Below are 19,439 nucleotides of genomic sequence, written 5' to 3'. Positions count from 1 at the left end.
ACTTTTACTAACCTAATAGGTCCTGTTATTATGGGTATAATCACCCGAGGACCAGAAAAACACGCTGCCCCAGGTTGTAACCTATGGGGCTATTGTACCTCCCGTCGTCCTCATAAACACCACACAAAACGTATAGCTAAATAATGCATGAATACTATGTATAATCTGCTCGGTACATATTACCTGAATTCTACTGCCGTTCCCCTGCCTTGTGGCACGCTGGACCTCAGCTACCCCAACGCGCGTTTCGCATCTGCTTCCTCCTGGAGGCCTCCTAGTACATAGTATAGCAAATGTCCTCACTTCATCAGTCTCCTGTCCACTGTGGGAGGCATTCTGTTCTTCACTTGAAGACATCTTTGAAGAAGGCTGCAAGAGAAACAGAAGTGAGTACAGACTGCAGTGAAAGAGACAGACAGACATTTTCATAGCTTCTATACTCACATCCAGAGAGAAATCCAGAGTCATCACAGCTGATCCACTGGCTTGCATCAAGAGTCTTGAGAGTAATGAACTTCCTTTGTCCTCACCCCCTTTTATACCCCTTTGTTGTGAGTTGGTGAAACCAGTTCCTGAACATATTTAATCTGAAGTACGCGTGCGTAGCAAACGCATGCGTACTCATGTACTTTCATACCAATGCAGTCCCATAGACAGTAATGCGTTTCGACGCACTTCATACACACTCATCCGCATGCGAATGGCTGTGCACAATAAACTCCTCAAAAAATGCAACATGCTGTGTTCGCCGGACACCGCCGCACTCCGCAAGCGAACGCATGCAAATGCTTGTCCCTGCGTACACCATGTTAAAGATACATGCATGCATGACGCATGTGCATCTATGAGGATCAATCACTGCGCACACATGTGCAAATGTGAAAGCAGCCTAACAGGAGCCAAACATGCGGGGTGGGGACTAGAGCATGGTGCTCGAGCACACACAATACTTATTCGAGTAACAAGCAGTAGCGAGAATGCGCGTTCATCACTAATAGGAACCAGGGAATTCAGGGGTCCAAAACACATAAATCCCAAGTCTCATAGACCTTTTTTATGCTGGATCCCCTACTACCTTGGAACCTTTGGTCTGGGTTTGACTCTCACAAGTGCTTCTGTGAACAGTGTTTCCTGTGAATGCTGGCCGACAGGAAGGTGAGTTGAATAATTCTTCTCTTCCTTTTTATGAATTGTGTTTTAGTGTTTCAGACAATTGTATTTTACTGTTATTATAACTACATATAGCCTACATGATATGTACATAAATCTGTGGACAAAATCTTTCCCGTTTTTGAGGAATCAGCGGAGAACATAATTTTAAATAATTCACTCATCTCTCCTTCCCATACACATCATGCATTTTCCTTATACGCCTTGTGCTTTAAGACAAAACCATCTGCTAACAATATGCTGAAAGAGTACTTTTTCACTTTTGTATGGAGTTTTCTATCAATAGTGTTTTAATCAATAGTGAATATTCAGATAAGCAGAGGCCCAGTCATTCCCCTTTCCTGTGTGGCAGTCTGCAGACCTAGTGCCTGATTCTCACTATTCCTTTGTCTCTGTGTGTTAATTAATTATTCCAATATGTGATTTGCGGATTTCATCTTGTGGTACATATAAAATGTTTATGACGGGTACAGACAGCCAAAGTACATCTCATGGGAAAACAGAAAACAACCCAATGAGCTACAACAGTGGTTGTTTTGAGCCAAGAAGGATTGATCTAAATTACTTCTGCACGACAAACAAAAAGTCCTTTACCGTGTTTATATTTTAAGCTTGCTGCTGAGTTTTTGTTTGAAGTATTCATGAAGTCCATATTGTTGTAATAAGGTTTTATTATTCTGTGTAGCCAGATTACCAGTTGTATGTTCCAGGCCAGCTTCCTCCAGATGTTAAGCAGAAAGACACTGGTAAGAAAGCAGCTGCGTTCTGTAGACGCTTGAACTTGATGTTGTTTGATAAACCTTTTAGAGTCTTATATACAGAGGGAGATCTCCAAGTATCTGAGGAACTTTACATTTTGCATTTTGTGGCACATTTCATCTTTAGTTTTATATTTCATTTAGCAGGAGTATTGCATTACAATGTAGGTTCACTTAAGGTAAATCTGAAGGCACCCTGGTCTTAGGTTCTGTTCACACTAGCTTAATGAACTTTGTTCAAATTGTACAATGGATCCAAAGAGCGATCAATCGTTTTGTTATTATCAGGTCCATTGGAGTGTCATGAAAATTTCCCTCATTTTAACAGTAACAATAGGCTGAATGCAGCACAGATTCTCACTGTTAAAAGTAATGGAAAGCATCACATAGTGAAGAATCTTAATGATAATGTGGACAAAGTCTCCAATTTAAGGGCTTGTCTGGGCATATGATATTGATGACCAATTCTTAGAAAAGTGGTGATCAGCTCTGGCCATACCACCCAACAGTCCCGGATCCCGCGGGACTGTCCTGATTTTGACAGTCAGCCCCGGGATCCCGGGAGGGACATTAGTTGTCCCGCACTACGTGCCTAGGGCGGGGACAATGCAGGGGGCGGCACCTGAGTAACAGGTTTGTGGCAGTTTTTTTTTTTTTTTAATAAAAGCTGTCTCCTGACCGCCCGCGCCCCCCCCCCTGCCCCCTGTGCGGCGCTGCCACGCTGAGGGAGAGAGCCTGCAGCAATCAAGAAGAAAGGTCAGCGATTCACTACCTCTGGCTGTGTGTGCACGGAGCTCCGGCTTCTCCTGCTCTTATCTGCTATCCCGGCAGAGAAGGAGAGACGGGGGAGGTGCAGGGATAGTGCAGAGCTGTGAGCAGGAGACTGAAGACTTCAGCAGAGAGCTGCACATGGACATCAGCCGCCCCTGCATCACAGAGGAGATTGTGTGTGTGATGTGTGTGATGCTGCATGTGTGTGTGTGTGATGGCTGCGTGTGTGTGTGATGGCTGTGTGTGTGTGATGGCTGTGTGTGTGTGTTATGGCTGCGTGTGTGTGTGTGATGGCTGTGTGTGTGTGTGATGGCTGCGTGTGTGTGTGATGGCTGCATGGGTGTGTGTGATGGCTGCGTGTGTGTGTGTGATGGCTGTGTGTGTGTGTTATGGCTGCGTGTGTGTGTGATGGCTGCGTGTGTGTGTGATGGCTGCGTGTGATGTGTGTGATGCTGCATGTGTGTGTGTGTGATGGTTGCGTGTGTGTGTGATGGCTGTGTGTGTTATGGCTGCGTGTGTGTGTGATGGCTGTGTGTGTGTGTGTGATGGCTGCGTGTGTGTGTGTGATGGCTGTGTGTGATGTGTGTGATGCTGCATGTGTGTGTGTGTGATGGCTGCGTGTGTGTGTGTGATGGCTGTGTGTGTGTGTGATGGCTGTGTGTGTGTGTTATGGCTGCGTGTGTGTGTGATGGCTGTGTGTGTGTGTGATGGCTGCATGTGTATGTGTGTGATGGCTGCGTGTGTGTGTGATGGCTGCGTGTGTGTGTGATGGCTGCATGTGTGTGTGTGATGGCTGCGTGTGTGTGTGTGATGGCTGCGTGTGTGTGTGTGATGGCTGCATGTGTGTGTGTGATGGCTGCGTGTGTGTGTGTGTGATGGCTGCGTGTGTGTGTGATGGCTGCGTGTGTGATGGCTGCGTGTGTGATGGCTGCATGTGTGTGTGTGTGTGATGGCTGCGTGTGTGATGCATTTGTGTCAAAGCTGCATGTGTTTGTGAGCTGCGTTTGTGATGCTGCGTGTGTGAGCTGCGTGCGTGTATGAGCTGCGTGCGTGTGTGAGCTGCGTGCGTGTGTGAGCGTGTGTGTGAGCTGCGTGCCTGTGTGTGAGCTGCGTGCCTGTATGTCATTATACAGTATGGAGCATCATGCGTGGTCATTATACAATATGGAGCATCATGTCCGGTCATTATACAGTATGGAGTATCATGTGCGGTCATTATACAGTATGGAGCATCATGTGTAGTCATTAGACAGTATGGAGCATCATGTGTGGTCATTATACAGTATGGAGCATCATGTGCGGTCATTAGACAGTATGGAGCATCATGTGCGGTCATTATACAGTATGGAGCATCATGTGCGGTCATTATACAGTATGGAGCATCATGTGCGGTCATTATACAGTATTGGGCATCATGTGCGGTCATTATGCAGTATGGAGCATCATGTGCGGTCATTATACAGTCTGGAGCATCATGTGCGGTCATTATACAGTATGGAGCATCATGTGCGGTCATTATACAGTCTGGAGCATCATGTGCGGTCATTATACAGTATGGAGCATCATGTGCGGTCATTATACAGTATGGAGCATCATGTGCGGTCATTATACAGTATGGAGCATCATGTGCGGTCATACAGTATGGAGCATCATGTGCGGTCATTATACAGTCTGGAGCATCATGTGCGGTCATTATACAGTATGGAGCATCATGTGCGGTCATTATACGGTATGGAGCATCATGTGTGTTCATTATACAGTATGGAGCGTCATGTGTGTTCATTATATATTATGGAGCGTCATGTGTGGCCATTATACAGTATGGGGCACTGTGTGGCCATTTTTTTTGTTTATAATTATTGTATATGAAACAGTGTGATCGGCAGTGCTAAATGGGTGTGGTTGGGATGTGGATATGGGTGTGACTAATTATGAATGGGTGTGGTCAGAGGCATGGCCTAAAATTTGCCGCGGCGCGCGAAGCGTGCCGCAAACTTTGTCCCTCTTTCCCATCTTCAAAAGTTGGGAGGTATGGCTCTGGCTGTTGCCAGATGTAAAAAATAAATGGAGCTGAACAGCACAGTTCAGTTTACAGGGGTTGTCCGGACTTAGGGTAAAAGTCTGAAGTCATTCTATGTGACAGCAAACGTGAATTTTCACAACACACAGTGCTTTCTTGTCCATAAAAAAACAAGAAAAAAGCACTAAGAAACAGGTGAGTACTCACTGTGTGAACAGTCTTAACAGAGTCCAGTAGGATGAGCTGAGTCGACAACCCCACCAAACGGTAATCCACTGGAATAAGGCGTGCTTGCTTGAAAAAACATGAGTGGAAATCCAAACAGGAAGAAAATAGCAGCACCACACGAGTCTTCCTGTAAAAAAAACCTTTGTCCTTTATTTTAACAACGTGCTGTGGACATGGTTACAGAGGGCAGGGTAATTGCAAGATGAACTGTTTAGGTTAATGGACTACGGCCGTTTCGCGTGGTATACGCTTCAACGGGTCATTTCCTTTTTTTTATTTTTTTTTGCTTGCTGGTGCTCTGAGCAGGTGGTAAGCGTTTTAGGGCGTTAGTAATAGGCTGGAGCCAGATGCTCTGCATTCCTTGTGTGAACACGCCACATACAGAGTATGTATCTTAGTGCATTGGTGTACCACACGGCCAATCCCTGATTGAAGGCTGGTTGTTTCATTAGGTATTGCTCCTGTGCATTTGCCATTTTATTTGGGTCCGCTGCACCCAGTCTGCGCAATTGTATTGAGGCCCATTTAGACAGGTAAGCATCTTTGCCTGTTTTTGGTGTGTTTTCTAGTAGTAGACAACCCCTTTAAGTAACTTAAATCCTGAAAACTCAGGAAGTGACTGGACTAGCAGAACAAAAACATAAACCTAGAATCTCACTAAAGTGATACACAAAAATACCATATCATTCATGTATTTTGTCTCATTGCGTTTTGTCGCTCTTTGTTTAGCAACTCATCAGGAAACACTATAAACTATTACTATTGGAAGAGAGACTATAGCCCATAAAAACAATATTCATACACACATAGCCTATTAGGTGTATCCCATAGATTTGTAAGGGACATTCACCATTTAGTGTGATGGGTATAACATAGCCTAGATTGTAAGTACCGTATATACTCGAGTATAAGCCGACCCGAGTATAAGCCGACCCCCCTAATTTTGCCACAAAAAACTGGGAAAACTTATTGACTCGAGTATAAGCCTAGGGTGGAAAATGCAGCAGCTACCGGTGAATTTCAAAAATAAAAATAGATGCTCCATACCGTTCATTATGGCCCCATAGCTGTGCCATATAGTGCTCTGCACCGTTCATAATTGCCCCATAGCTGTGCCATATAGTGCTCTGCACCATTATTGTCCCATAGCTGTGCCATATAGTGCTCTGCACCATTATTGCCCCATAGCTGTGCCATATAGTGCTCTGCACCATTCATTATTGCCCCATAGCTGTGCCATACAGTGCTCTGCACCATTATTGCCCCATAGCTGTGCCATATAGTGCTCTGCACCGTCCATTATTGCCCCATAGCTGTGCCATACAGTGCTCTGCACCATTATTGCCCCATAGCTGTGCCATATAGTGCTCTGCACCATTATTGCCCCATAGCTGTGCCATATAGTGCTCTGCACCATTATTGCCCCATAGCTGTGCCATACAGTGCTCTGCACCATTATTGCCCCATAGATGTGCCATATAGTGCTCTGCACCGTCCATTATTGCCCCATAGCTGTGCCATACAGTGCTCTGCACCGTCCATTATTGCCCCATAGCTGTGCCATACAGTGCTCTGCACCATTATTGCCCCATAGCTGTGCCATACAGTGCTCTGCACCATTATTGCCCCATAGCTGTGCCATACAGTGCTCTGCACCATTATTGCCCCATAGCTGTGCCATACAGTGCTCTGCACCGTCCATTATTGCCCCATAGCTGTGCCATACAGTGCTCTGCACCGTCCATTATTGCCCCATAGCTGTGCCATACAGTGCTCTGCACCATTATTGCCCCATAGCTGTGCCATATAGTGCTCTGCACCATTATTGCCCCATAGCTGTGCCATATAGTGCTCTGCACCATTATTGCCCCATAGCTGTGCTGCTGCTGCAATAAAAATAATAAAACACATACTCACCTCTCTTGCTTGCAGCTCCTCGGCGCCATCTTCCCGGCGTCTCTCCGCACTGACTGATCAGGCAGAGGGTGCCGTGCACACTATATGCGTCATTGCGCCCTCTGACCTGCACAGTCAGTGTGGAGAGAGAGAGACGCCGGGAAGATGGAGACAGCGCCCGGCGTGTGGAACGAGGACAGGTGAATATGTCATACTTACCTGCTCCCGGCGTCCCTGGCTCCTTCTCCCGGACAGCTGGTCTCCGGGTGCCGCAGCCTCTCCCTCTGTCAGCGGTCACCGGCACCGCTGATTAGAGAAATGAATTATGCGGCTCCGCCCCTATGGGAGGTGGAGCAGCCTATTCATTTCTCTAATGAGCGGTCCCACGTGACCGCTGAACAGGGGAAGAGCTGCTGCACCCGGAGACCGTGGGACGGGCAGGGGGAGCGACAGGATCGCCGGGACTAGGTAAGTATGCCTCAGCGCCCTCTCCCCCTCACCCGCCGACCCCACCGCCGACCGTGACTCGAGTATAAGCCGAGGGGGCACTTTCAGCCCAAAAATTTGGGCTGAAAATCTCGGCTTATACTCGAGTATATACGTTAATTGATATATAAAGTGCATACATAACAGTGATATCTTCAAATTTCACATATCGCAGTTGCCTAGTTGACAGTGGAGCTGACTTACAGAAGCCATATGGCCAAAGTCCAACAACAATTACCTCTAATATATCAGTATGTTAAGGCAAGTAGACTTCTCTAAAAAAGACTATTGCCTATAAATATTCAATCCAATACTGCACTAAAGGTTAATCAGACAGTTAAGCTCCACTCCTGAATCGATTTCACTATTGCCCAAAAGAGTGATATCTTCAAATTGCACAAATCGCCTCTAACTAGCTGGTAGTGGAACTGACACTAAAGGACCATATAGTGTGAATCAAGCATTCCCTCTAGTGTATTAATATTGTCAATGTATTCAGGTACATGATCTCTATTAGTGAGGTGAGTGGTTATTGTCTCTCAAAAACAGTCATAATCAAGTTTAGGCTCCACTCCTAAAATGATTGCACCATTGCCGACAGGCTCAGCCTGGCCAGGATTCTCCGGTGGGCCCAGGCACTGACACCTGCTGGCATACTGGCCAGCAACTGCCTAGGGCTCCCACTGCCTCAAGGGCCCCCACTGCTCCAGGGGCCTCCAGCCAGTGGCTATGGGGCTCCTGAGTCAAGGGTGCCCACCCTGTGCCAGCCTAGCAGCAGCTGGAGACAGGATTCTGTCCCCGCTGCTAAAGCAAAATGAATATTCACGCTTCTCTGCGCCGCTATGGTCACGGAGAGGTGTGGGTACCATTTCTCTTTAATACAAGGCAGCGTTAGCCGCAGGCTGCAGCTAACACTGCCCGCATGTAAAGCCCCACCACACCACACATGCACACACACAAAGCACCGCACCACACACACGCACACACAAAGCACCACACCACATACACAGATGCAGGCACACAGACACACAGCGCAGCACATCCTGGCATCCTGATTCCTGTCTGAGACAGCCCAGCTGGATGACGTCATCATCCAGCACGCTGACTCTGACAGAAAGCTGCCGGCGAGGTAGAGGCTGCTGGGATGAGCTGCTGCTGCAGGGAGGTGAGCTGTGCTGTGTGTCTTTGTGCCTGCATATGTGTGTATGTGGTGCGGTGCTTTGTGTGAGTGTGAGAGAGTGATGTGGTGCTTTGTGTGTGTGTGTGTGTGTGTGGGAGAGGGGTGGTGGGTAAGGACAATGATATTGGTGGGGGGAGGCAATGATGGAGGTGATAGGCAATGATGGAGGTGGGTGGAGACAATGATGGAGGTGATGGGCAATGATGGTGGTGGGGGAGGCAATGATAGAGGTGATGGGCAATGATGGTGGTGGGGGGAGGCATGATGGCGATGGGGGAGGCAATGATGGAGGTGATGGGCAATGACAGCGGTAGGGGGAGGCAATGATGGAGGTGATGGGCAATGATGGCATTGGGGGGAGGCATGATGGCGATGGGAGAGGCAATGATGGAGGTGATGGGCAATGATGGCGTTGGGGAGAGGCAATGATGGAGGTGATGGACAATGATGGTGGTGGGGGGAGGCAATGATGGAGGTGATAGGCAATGATGGCAGTGGGGGAGACAATGATGGAGGTGATGGGCAATGATGATGGTGGGGGAGGCAATGATGGAGATGATGGGCAATAGTGGCGGTAGGGGGAGGCAATGATGGCAGTATGGGGAGGCAATGATGGAAGTGATGGGCAATGATGGTGGTGGGGGAGGCAATGATGGAGGTGATGGGCAATGATGGTGGTGTGGGGAGGCAATAATGGAGGTGATGGGCAATGATGGTGAGGGGAGGCAATGATGGAAGTGATGGCTATGATGGTGGGGAGGCAATGATGGAGGTGATGGGTAATGATGATGAGGGGAGGCAATGATGGAGGTGATGGGCAATGATGGAGGTGATAGGCAATGATGGTGAGGGAGGCAATGATGGAGGTGATGGGCAATGATGGTGATTGGGCAATGATGGTGGGGAGGCAATGATAGAGGTGATGAGCAATGATGGCGGTGGGGGGAGGCAATGATAGAGGTGATGGGCAATGATGGTGGGGGGAGGCAATGATGGAGGTGATGAAATGGGCAATGATGGTGGTGGGGAGGAGGCAATGATGGAGGTGGTGGAATGGGCAGTGATGGGGTGGTGGGGGAGAATGATAGTGGTGGTGGGGGAGAAGGGAGAAGGCAATGATGGAGGTGGTGATGAGGACAATGATGGGGGTGGAGAGGGGCTGCATTATACTTTATGAGGGGGCTACATTATATTCTGGGTGCTACATCATACTATATGAGGGGGCTACAGTATACTGTATGGGGGCTGCATTATCTTCTGTGGTGGGGCTGCATTATTCTATCAGGGGACAACATTATATTCTGGGGCTACATCATACTATATGAGAGGGGCAGCATTATGCCCTATAAGGGGGCTACACTATACTCTATGAGGGGGCTGCATTATATTCTGTAGTGGGCTGCATTATACTATATGAGGGAGGCTGCATTATACCCTATGAGGGTGCTATATTATATTCTATGGTGGGGACTGCGTTATACCTGAGGGAGTTGCATTACATTTTGTGGGGTACTGCATTAAATTCTATGAGAGGGGGCTGCATTATATTTTATAAGGGTGCTACATTATATTCTATGAGGGGGCGACATTATATTCCATGAGGGGGCTACACTTATATGATTCTACCCCAGCCCCTGCTACATAATTAAGATGTGTGTACTACCTTATATTATACCCTGATATTAGCGTGTTTTACCACACAATTGGTGGTCTTGTATTTATATCTACGTAGTTACATAGTGGGCCTCAAGGTGCTCCAGTCCGACGCTGATTGCCCATATCACTTAATCTCTAGACCATAGCGCATGTTTGCAATGCCCCAATACCCTGAGCAAATCAACCTTGAATTTAACTTATGATCCTAGGGGTAGATTCTAATCCTTCTAAAAGAGGCATAACACTATCTGCATTAAAGTGTACACTGATGGAAGAAAGATGCAAAAGTGTAAAAAAATTTACACAAACTTTTGCACAAACAGGACGCACTTTAGCGTCCTGCTTCCATATATGTACACTTTAATATTTTGACGTATCTCACAAAAAAAATGTAACAATATGGTCAGGTAATGCAGATCGCTTATAATCCCATACTGAACATTATCCAGTAAGCACGTATTAAAGATAATCTGTGTGTAAAGTAGAATTGTCATTTAGAGTTAGTTTAAGTCTAGCAGATGGTAAAAAACTGTAATGCTGGAGTACTGCCTGACATTAAAAAAACAATACTTTACAAATCCAAATCTTGTAAACTTGTTTATGTGAAGAATTCAAGAACTTGGTCATTAACCTGAATTGTGTAACAAGAAGCTGCATTGTTGTTTAGTTTGTCGAAAAAATAATACTTATACGTACAGTACAGACCAAAAGTTTGGACATACCTTCTCATTTAAAGATTTTTCTGTATTTTCATGACTATGAAAATTGTACATTCACACTGAAGGCATCAAAACTATGAATTAACACATGTGGAATTATATACTTAAAAAAGTGTGAAACAACTGAAAATATGTCTTATATTCTAGGTTCTTAAAAGTAGCCGCCTTTTGCTTTGATGGGGGGGGGGTTAAAGGATACCTTTAGTGTTGAGTGATACCATCCGATACTTGAAAGTATCGGTATCGGATAGTATCGGCCGATACCCGAAAAATATCGGATATCGCCGATACCGATACCCGATACCAATGCATTTCAATGGGACGCAAAGTATCGGAATGGTTCCCAGGGTCTGAAGGAGAGGAAACTCTCCTTCAGGCCCTGGGATCCATATTCATGTGTAAAATGAGCAAAATATTCGGGATGAACAAAATGACATATCAATGGTCAATGTTGACCAAAATCATCAACCATTTGAGGGCTCGTGTCACAGGGTTACCACAACAGAGAGGAGCCAGAAGACCGCAGCGTTGGATTGCGCCTACTCCTGTGCCAAAAAGAAGTACCTCTCCTTTTTAAATGGTGTTTATTTCTTTTGGCAGAACAGGGGTTAATCGGCCATGTTGGAAACTCTGGTAATATGAGCTCTCAGCGGAGCTCTGCTAGCTACTCCGATCCCCTTTACAATCTGGTTCCAGGTTCAAACCAGTCAGAGCTAGATTTTGCTGCATGGCTTGGAGGAGAGTTGTATATATAAAGAGTTTTGGAAGAATTATCTGTGACTGACTGTTGCGTGGTGGGTTCCTCTTTTATATGATATTTTCAGTTACCCTTGTGTTTGTGTTGTCTTGTTCGTTGGGTTGGTGTACTGCGGCGCACAATAGTGCCCCTCTTCCCTGGGTGGGGGAAGAGAACAGACAGTGGTCTGATTCACAAGATAAGGCAAGGGTGGTGACCATGGCATATTCACCTTCAGAAGTATCCCTTGGAATAGGGCACCTCCTAATGGTGAGGACAGGGAAGGAGCCCCTGGTCCCGGGTCACCCGGCAGCTGATTCATGACAGCTGGATGCAAAATCACCCTAAAAATTACTCTAAAGAATTTAAATCAGAGGCAAATCCAATTACTGTAAATGTCACTACAGCCACTAATAATGTGACGCGGCTTCTGATTGGTCGCGTGACCGCTCATGTGACCGCTCACGCGACCAATCAGAAGCCGCGACGTCAGCCGCGACGTCATCGAAGGTCCTTCACGGGCTCATTCTTAGGAACGGAGGCTCCCGGTTACAGCGGTAAGGTCCAGGGGCCGCCGGAGAGGTGAGTATATGGATATATATGGATATACTCACCTCTCCGGTGGCCCCTGGATCTTTCCGCTGTAACCGGGACCCTCCGTTCCTAAGAATGAGCCCGTGAAGGACCTTCGATGACGTTGCGGCTGACGTCGCGGCTTCTGATTGGTCGCGTGAGCGGTCACATGAGCGGTCACGTGACCAATCAGAAGCCGCGACGTCATTGAAGGCCCTTCACGCGCTCATTCTTAGGAACAAAGGCTCCCGGTTACAGCGGTAAGATCCAGGGGCCACCGGAGAGGTGAGTATATCCATATTTTTTATTTTAATACTTTATTTTACACATGAATATGGTTCCGATACCGATTCCCGATACCACAAAAGTATCGGAACTCGGTATCGGAATTCTGATACCGCAAGTATCGGCCGATACCCAATACTTGCGGTATCAGAATGCTCAACACTAGTTACCTTTTAACTTGCTCCAATTAGGCCTCAGCCTACACGCTGCTCCTCCTGCTTTCCCTTGGCTTCAACACCGCCAGTTGCTGCCCGGAAGTGCTGTCTGCACAGTCAACAGTCATTCCTCTGTTATTGGGGTTCAGTAATGCCAGCTGCTCCCCTGCTGTGTTGTGGCAATACCTCCAGCCTGCTCCTCCTGCTGTCCCTGGGCTCCAACACCGCCAGTTGCTGCCCAGAAGTGCTGTCTGCACAGTCAGCAGTGGCTCCTCTGTTATTGGTGTTCAGTAACGCCAGCTGCTCCCCTGCTGTGTTGCGGCAATACCTCCAGCCTGCTCCTCCTGCTGTCCCTGGGCTTTAACACCGCCATTTGCTGCCCGGAAGTGCTGTCTGCACAGTCAACACTTGTTGCCATGTTATTGGGGTTCAGTAATGCCAGCTGCTCCCCTGCTGTGTTGCAGCAATAACTGTAGCCTGCTCCTCCTGCTGTCCCTGGGCTTTAACACCACCAGTTGCTGCCCAGAAGTGCTGTCTGCACAGTCAACACTTGCTGCTGTGTTAATGGGGTTCAGAAAAGCCAGCTGCTCCCCTGCTGTGTTGCGGCAATACCTCCAGCCTGCTCCTCCTGCTGTCCCTGGGCTTTAACACCATCAGTTGCTGCCCGGAAGTGCTGTCTGCACAGTCAACAGTCGCTCCTTTGTTATTGGGGTTCAGGAACGCCAGCTGCTCCCCTGCTGTGTTGCGGCAATAACTGTAGCCTGCTCCTCCTGCTGACCCTGGGCTTTAACACCGCCAGTTGCTGCCCAGAAGTGCTGTCTGCACAGTCAACACTTGCTGCCATGTTATTGGGGTTCAGTAATGCCAGCTGCTCCTCTGCTGTGATGCAGCAATAACTGTAGCCTGCTCCTCCTGCTGTCCCTGGGCTTTAACACCACCAGTTGCTGCCCGGAAGTGCTGTCTGCACAGTCAACAGTCGCTTCTCTGTTATTGGGGTTCAGTAACGCCAGCTGCTCCCCTGCTGTGTTGCGGCAATACATCCAGCCTGCTTTTCCTGCTGTCCCTGGGCTTTAACACCACCAGTTGCTGCCCAGAAGTGCTTTCTGCACAGTCAACAGTTGCTCCTCTGTTATTGGGGTTCAGTAACGCCAGCTGTTCCCTTGCTGTGTTGCGGCAATGTGTCCTGCGACCGCCACACTGACACAACTACAGAAATTTAAGGGAACCTGTCCCCACCAGGCATTTGTTACTGAAAGAGCCATCTTGTGCAGCAGTAATGCTGCACAAGGAAAAGGTGCCTCTTTTCTTTGTGCTCCTTGCACACGCTGAATCTTACACTTATGAAATGTGTCCCCTCATACCATGAAACCGTCCCAGATGTGGGACTTTCCTTCGTAATGGGACGCAGCACAGCCGTGATTCCTACCCCCTTTGCACCATGGGCCACCTCCTCAGCATTGTTTGAATCTGTCCCGTAGCCTGCGCTGGTATGTTATCCCTTGGCCATGCACATTTAGCGCTGCCCGTCTTCTGACATCATTTGTTGTCAGGCTGCCTGTGCCAGTGCAAACGCGCTGCCCGAGATCCCACCTCGCAGTCTCTTCTGATTTAATCACACTGCGGGCCTGGGATCCATGGGCATGCGCAGTGCATATCTTCACCTCAGGCTCTCACTCATCTCCCTCCGCATTCTTCAGACTGTGTGCCGTCAGCTGATCCCTAATAGCATGCCACGGCTGTGACGCCGCACAGTCTGAGAAAGCCGGAATGAGAGGCGAAGATATGCACTGCGCATGCCCAGGGATCCCAGGCCCGCAGTGTGATTACATTAGACGACACTGCGAGGTGGGATCTCGGGCAGCGCGGCCGCACAGGCGCAGCCAGCCTGACACCAAATGATGGCAGAAGACGGGCAGCGCTAACTGCGCATGGCCAAGGGATAACATAACAGTGCAGGCTCCGGTACAGAATAAAACAACGCTGAGGAGGCGGCGCACGTCGCCAAGGGGGGAGGAATGACGGCTGTGCTGCGTCCCATTATGAAGGAAAGTCCCACCTCTGGGACGGTCTCAAGGTGTGAGGGGACACATTTCATAAGTGTCTAGTTCTGTGCTTGCAAGGAACATAATAAAAAGAGCCACCTTTTCCTTTTGCAGCATTAGTGCTGTACAAAATGGCTCTTTCAGCTACAAACGCCTGGGGGGGGGGATTAATGGTTACCTTTCAATTTGCTCCAATTAGGCCTCAGCCTACACTCTGCTCCTCCTTGATTTCCTGGGCTCTAACACCACCAGCTGGTGCTCGGAAGTGCTGGCTGCACAGAGAAAAACACTCGCAACTGTGTCAGTGGGGTTCAGTAATGCCAGCTGTTCCCTTGCTGTGCAGCCAGCAATGTGTCCCGCAAACGCCACACAGACACAACACATATTAAACTGCCTCCAGTGCAGGCTTCGGCCTACACTCTGCTCCTCTGCTCCTCCTGCTGACCCTGGGCTCTAACACCGCCAGTTGGTGCCCGGAAGTGCTGGCTGCACAGAGAAAAACACCCGCCACTGTGTCAGTGGGGTTCAGTAACGCCAGCTTTTCCCCTGCTGTGTCCTGCAAACGCCAGCAATGTGTCCTGCAAACGCCACGCAGACACAACAGACACTAAGCTGCCTCCAGTGCAGGCTTTGGCCTACACTCTGCTCCTCTGCTCCTCCTTGATTCCCTAGGCTCTAACACCGCCAGTTGGTGCTCGGAAGTGCTGGCTGCACAGAGAAAAACACTCGCCACTGTGTCAGTGGGGTTCAGCAACGCCAGCTGTTCCCCTGCTGTGTAGCCAGCAATGTGTCCTGCAAACGCCACACAGACACAACAGACACTAAGCTGCCCCGCAGTGCCTTCTGATTTATTCACACTGCGGGGCTGGGATTCATGGGCATGCGCAGTGCATATCTCCGCCTCTCACTCATCTCCTTCTGCCTTCTTCATACTGTGCGGCTTCACGGCCTTGGCATGCGATAATAGATCAGCTGACGCCACACAGTCTAAAGCAGGCGTAAGGACATGAGTGAGAGGCATAGATATTCACTGCGCAAGGCCATGAATCCCAGCCCCGCAGTGTGAATAAATCAGAAGGCACTGCGGGGCTGGGATCCATGGGCATACGCAGTGCATATCTTCGCACCTCACTCATCTCCTTCTGCCTTCTTCAGACTGTGCGGCTTCACGGCCGTGGTATGCGATAAGGGATCAGCTGACGCCGCACAGTCTGAAGCAGGTGTAAGGACATGAGTGAGAGGCGAAGATATTTACTGCGCAAGGACATGAATCCCATCCCCGCAGTGTGAATAAATCGAAAGACACTGCGGGGTTGGGATTCATGGGCATGCACAGTAACAGCGCATGGCCAAGGGATAACACAACAGCGCAGACTCCGGAACACAAAAAAACAACGCTCAGGAGGCTGCGCCCAGCACCAAGGGGGTATTTTTTATAACTGTTCTTCGTCTCATTAAGAAGGAAATTCCCACCTCCGAGACGGTTTCACGGTATGAGGGGCAAAATTTTAGAAGTATTTCATTCAGCATGTGTAAGGAACGTAATTAAAAGAGCCACCTTTAACTTGTGCAGCATTACTGCACAAGATAGCTCTTCTAGTTACTAACGCCTGGGGGGTTTAAAGGTTCCCTTTCAATTTGCTCCAATTAGGCTTCGGCCTACTCTCTGCTCCCCCTGCTGACCCTGGGCTCTAACACCGCCAGTTGGGGCTTGAAAGTGCTGGCTGCACAGAGAAAAACACTCGCCACTGTGTCAGTGGGGTTCAGCAATGCCAGCTGTTCCCTTGCTGTGTAGCCAGCAACGTGTCCTGCAAACGCCACGCAGGCACAACAGATATTAAACTGCCTCCAGTGCAGTCTTTGGCATACACTCTGCTCCTCCTTGATTCCCTGGGCTCTAATACCACCAGTTGGTGCTCGGAAGTGCTGGCTGCACAGAGAAAAACACTCAACACTGTGTCAGTGGGGTTCAGCAACGCCAGCTATTCCCCTGCTGTGTAGCCGGCAACGTGTCCTGCAAACGCCACACAGACACAACAGATATTAAACTGCCTCCAGTGCAGGCTTCGGCCTACACTCTGCCCCTCTGATCCTCCTGCTAACCCTGGGCTCTAACACCGCCAGTTGGTGCCCGGAAGTGCTGGCTGCAAAGAGAAAAACACCCGCCACTGTGTCAGTGGGGTTCAGCAATGCCAGCTGTTCCCCTGCTGTGTAGCCGGCAACGTGTCCTGCAAACACCACTGAGACACAGCAAATATTAAACTGCCTCCAGTGCAGGCTTTGGCCTACACTCTGCTCCTCTGCTCCTCCTGCTGACCCTGGGCTCTAACACCGCCAGTTAGTGCCCGGAAGTGCTGGCTGCACAGAGAAAAACACCCGCCACTGTGTCAGTGGGGTTCAGCAATGCCAGCTGTTCCCCTGCTGTGTAGCCGGCAACGTGTCCTGCAAACGCCACGCAGATACAACAGATATTAAACTGCCTCTAGTGCAGGCTTCGGCCTACACTCTGCTCCTCTGATCCTCCTGCTGACCTGGGCTCTAACACCGCCAGTTGGTGCCCGGAAGTGCTGGCTGCATAGAGAAAAACACCTGCCACTGTGTCAGTGGGGTTCAGCAATGCCAGCTGTTCCCCTGCTGCGTAGCCGGCAACGTGTCCTGCAAACGCCACGCAGACACAACAGATATTAAGCTGCCTCCATTGCAGGCTTTGGCCTACACTCTGCTCCTCCTTGATTCCCTGGGCTCTAATACCACCAGTTGGTGCTCGGAAGTGCTGGCTGCATAGAGAAAAACACTCGACACTGTGTCAGTGGGGTTCAGCAACGCCTGCTATTCCTCTGCTGTGTAGCCGGCAACGTGTCCTGCAAACGCCACGCAGACACAACAGATATTAAACTGCCTCCAGTGCAGGCTTCGGCCTACACTCTGCCCCTCTGATCCTCCTGCTGACCCTGGGCTCTAACACCACTAGTTGGTGCCCGGAAGAGCTGGCTGCACAGAGAAAAACACCCGCCAATGTGTCAGTGGGGTTCAGCAATGCCAGCTGTTCCCCTGCCGTGTAGCCGGCAACGTGTCCTGCAAACTCCATGCAGACACAACAGATATTAAACTGCCTCCAGTGCAGGCTTCGGCCTACACTCTGCTTCTCTGCTCCTCCTGCTGACCCTGGGCTCTAACACCGCCAGTTAGTGCCCGGAAGTGCTGGCTGCACAGAGAAAAACACCCGCCACTGTGTCAGTGGGGTTCAGCAACGCCAGCTGTTCCCCTGCTGTGTAGCCAGCAACGTGTCCTGCAAACGCCACGCAGATACAACAGATATTAAACTGCCTCTAGTGCAGGCTTCGGCCTACACTCTGCTCCTCTGATCCTCCTGCTGACCTGGGCTCTAACACCGCCAGTTGGTGCCCGGAAGTGCTGGCTGCACAGAGAAAAACACCTGCCACTGTGTCAGTGGGGTTCAGCAATGCCAGCTGTTCCCCTGTTGTGTAGCCGGCAACGTGTCCTGCAAACTCCATGCAGACACAACAGATATTAAACTGCCTCCAGTGCAGGCTTCGGCCTACACTCTACTCCTCTGATCCTCCTGCTGACCCTGGGCTCAAACACCACCAGTTAGTGCCCGGAAGTGCTGGCTGCGCAGAGAAAAACACCTGCCACTGTGTCAGTGGGGTTCAGCAACGCCAGCTGTTCCCCTGCTGTGTAGCCAGCAACGTGTCCTGCAAACGCCACACAGATACAACAGATATTAAACTGCCTCTAGTGCAGGCTTCGGCCTACACTCTGCTCCTCTGATCCTCCTGCTGACCTGGGCTCTAACACCGCCAGTTGGTGCCTGGAAGTGCTGGCTGCACAGAGAAAAACACCTGCCACTGTGTCAGTGTGGTTCAGCAACGCCAGCTGTTCACCTGCTGTGTAGCCGGCAACGTGTCCTGCAAACGCCACGCAGACACAACAGATATTAAACTGCCTCCAGTGCAGGCTTCGGCCTACACTCTGCTCCTCCTGCTGACCCAGGGCTCTAACACCACCAGTTGGTGCCTGGAAGTGCTGGCTGCACAGAGAAAAACACTCGCCACTGTGTCAGTGGGGTTCAGCAATGCCAGCTGTTCACCTGTTGTGTAGCCAGCAACGTGTCCTGCAAACGCCACGCAGACACAACAGATATTAAACTGCCTCCAGTGCAGGCTTCAGCCTACAGTCTGCTCCTCTGATCCTCCTGCTGACCCTGCACTCTAACACCGCCAGTTGGTGCCCGGAAGTGCTGGCTGCACAGAGAAAAACACCCGCCACTGTGTCAGTGGGGTTCAGCAACGCCAGCTGTTCCCCTGCTGTGTAGCCGGCAACGTGTCCTGCAAACGCCACGCAGACACTACAGATATTAAACTGCCTCCAGTGCCGGCTTCGGCCTATACTCTGCTCCTCTGATCCTCCTGCTGACCCTGGGCTCTAACACCGCCAGTTGGTGCCGGGAAGTGCTGGCTGCACAGAGAAAAACACCCGCCACTGTGTCAGTGGGGTTCAGTAACGCCAGCTATTCCCCTGCTGTGTAGCCAGCAACGTGTCCTGCAAACGCCACACAGACAAAACAGATATTTAACTGCCTCCAGTGCAGGCTTTGGCCTACACTCTGCTCCTCCTTGATTCCCTGGGCTCTAACACCGCCAGTTGGTGCCCGGAAGTGCTGGCTGCACAGAGAAAAACACCTGCCACTGTGTCAGTGGGGTTCAGTAACGCCAGCTGTTCCACTGCTGTGTAGCCGACAAC

The 19,439-nt window shown here is 49.7% G+C and overlaps 1 long non-coding RNA gene across 1 annotated transcript in view; it reads left to right on the top strand.

The window, feature by feature from the left end:
• Positions 1-1,854: 1,854 nt before the first annotated feature.
• LOC143776505 (uncharacterized) overlaps positions 1,855-19,439 on the top strand; it is a 70,261-nt gene continuing 52,676 nt past the window's right edge. The window contains exon 1 of the long non-coding RNA XR_013215857.1: positions 1,855-1,916. This is a non-coding gene — a long non-coding RNA (uncharacterized LOC143776505). The remainder of the gene's footprint in view (positions 1,917-19,439) is intronic.

The sequence above is a fragment of the Ranitomeya variabilis genome, chromosome 1 (genome assembly GCF_051348905.1).
Source record: "Ranitomeya variabilis isolate aRanVar5 chromosome 1, aRanVar5.hap1, whole genome shotgun sequence".
In the NCBI taxonomy this organism is placed as follows: Eukaryota; Metazoa; Chordata; class Amphibia; order Anura; family Dendrobatidae; genus Ranitomeya; species Ranitomeya variabilis.
This window is presented reverse-complemented; position numbering and strand designations above follow the sequence as displayed.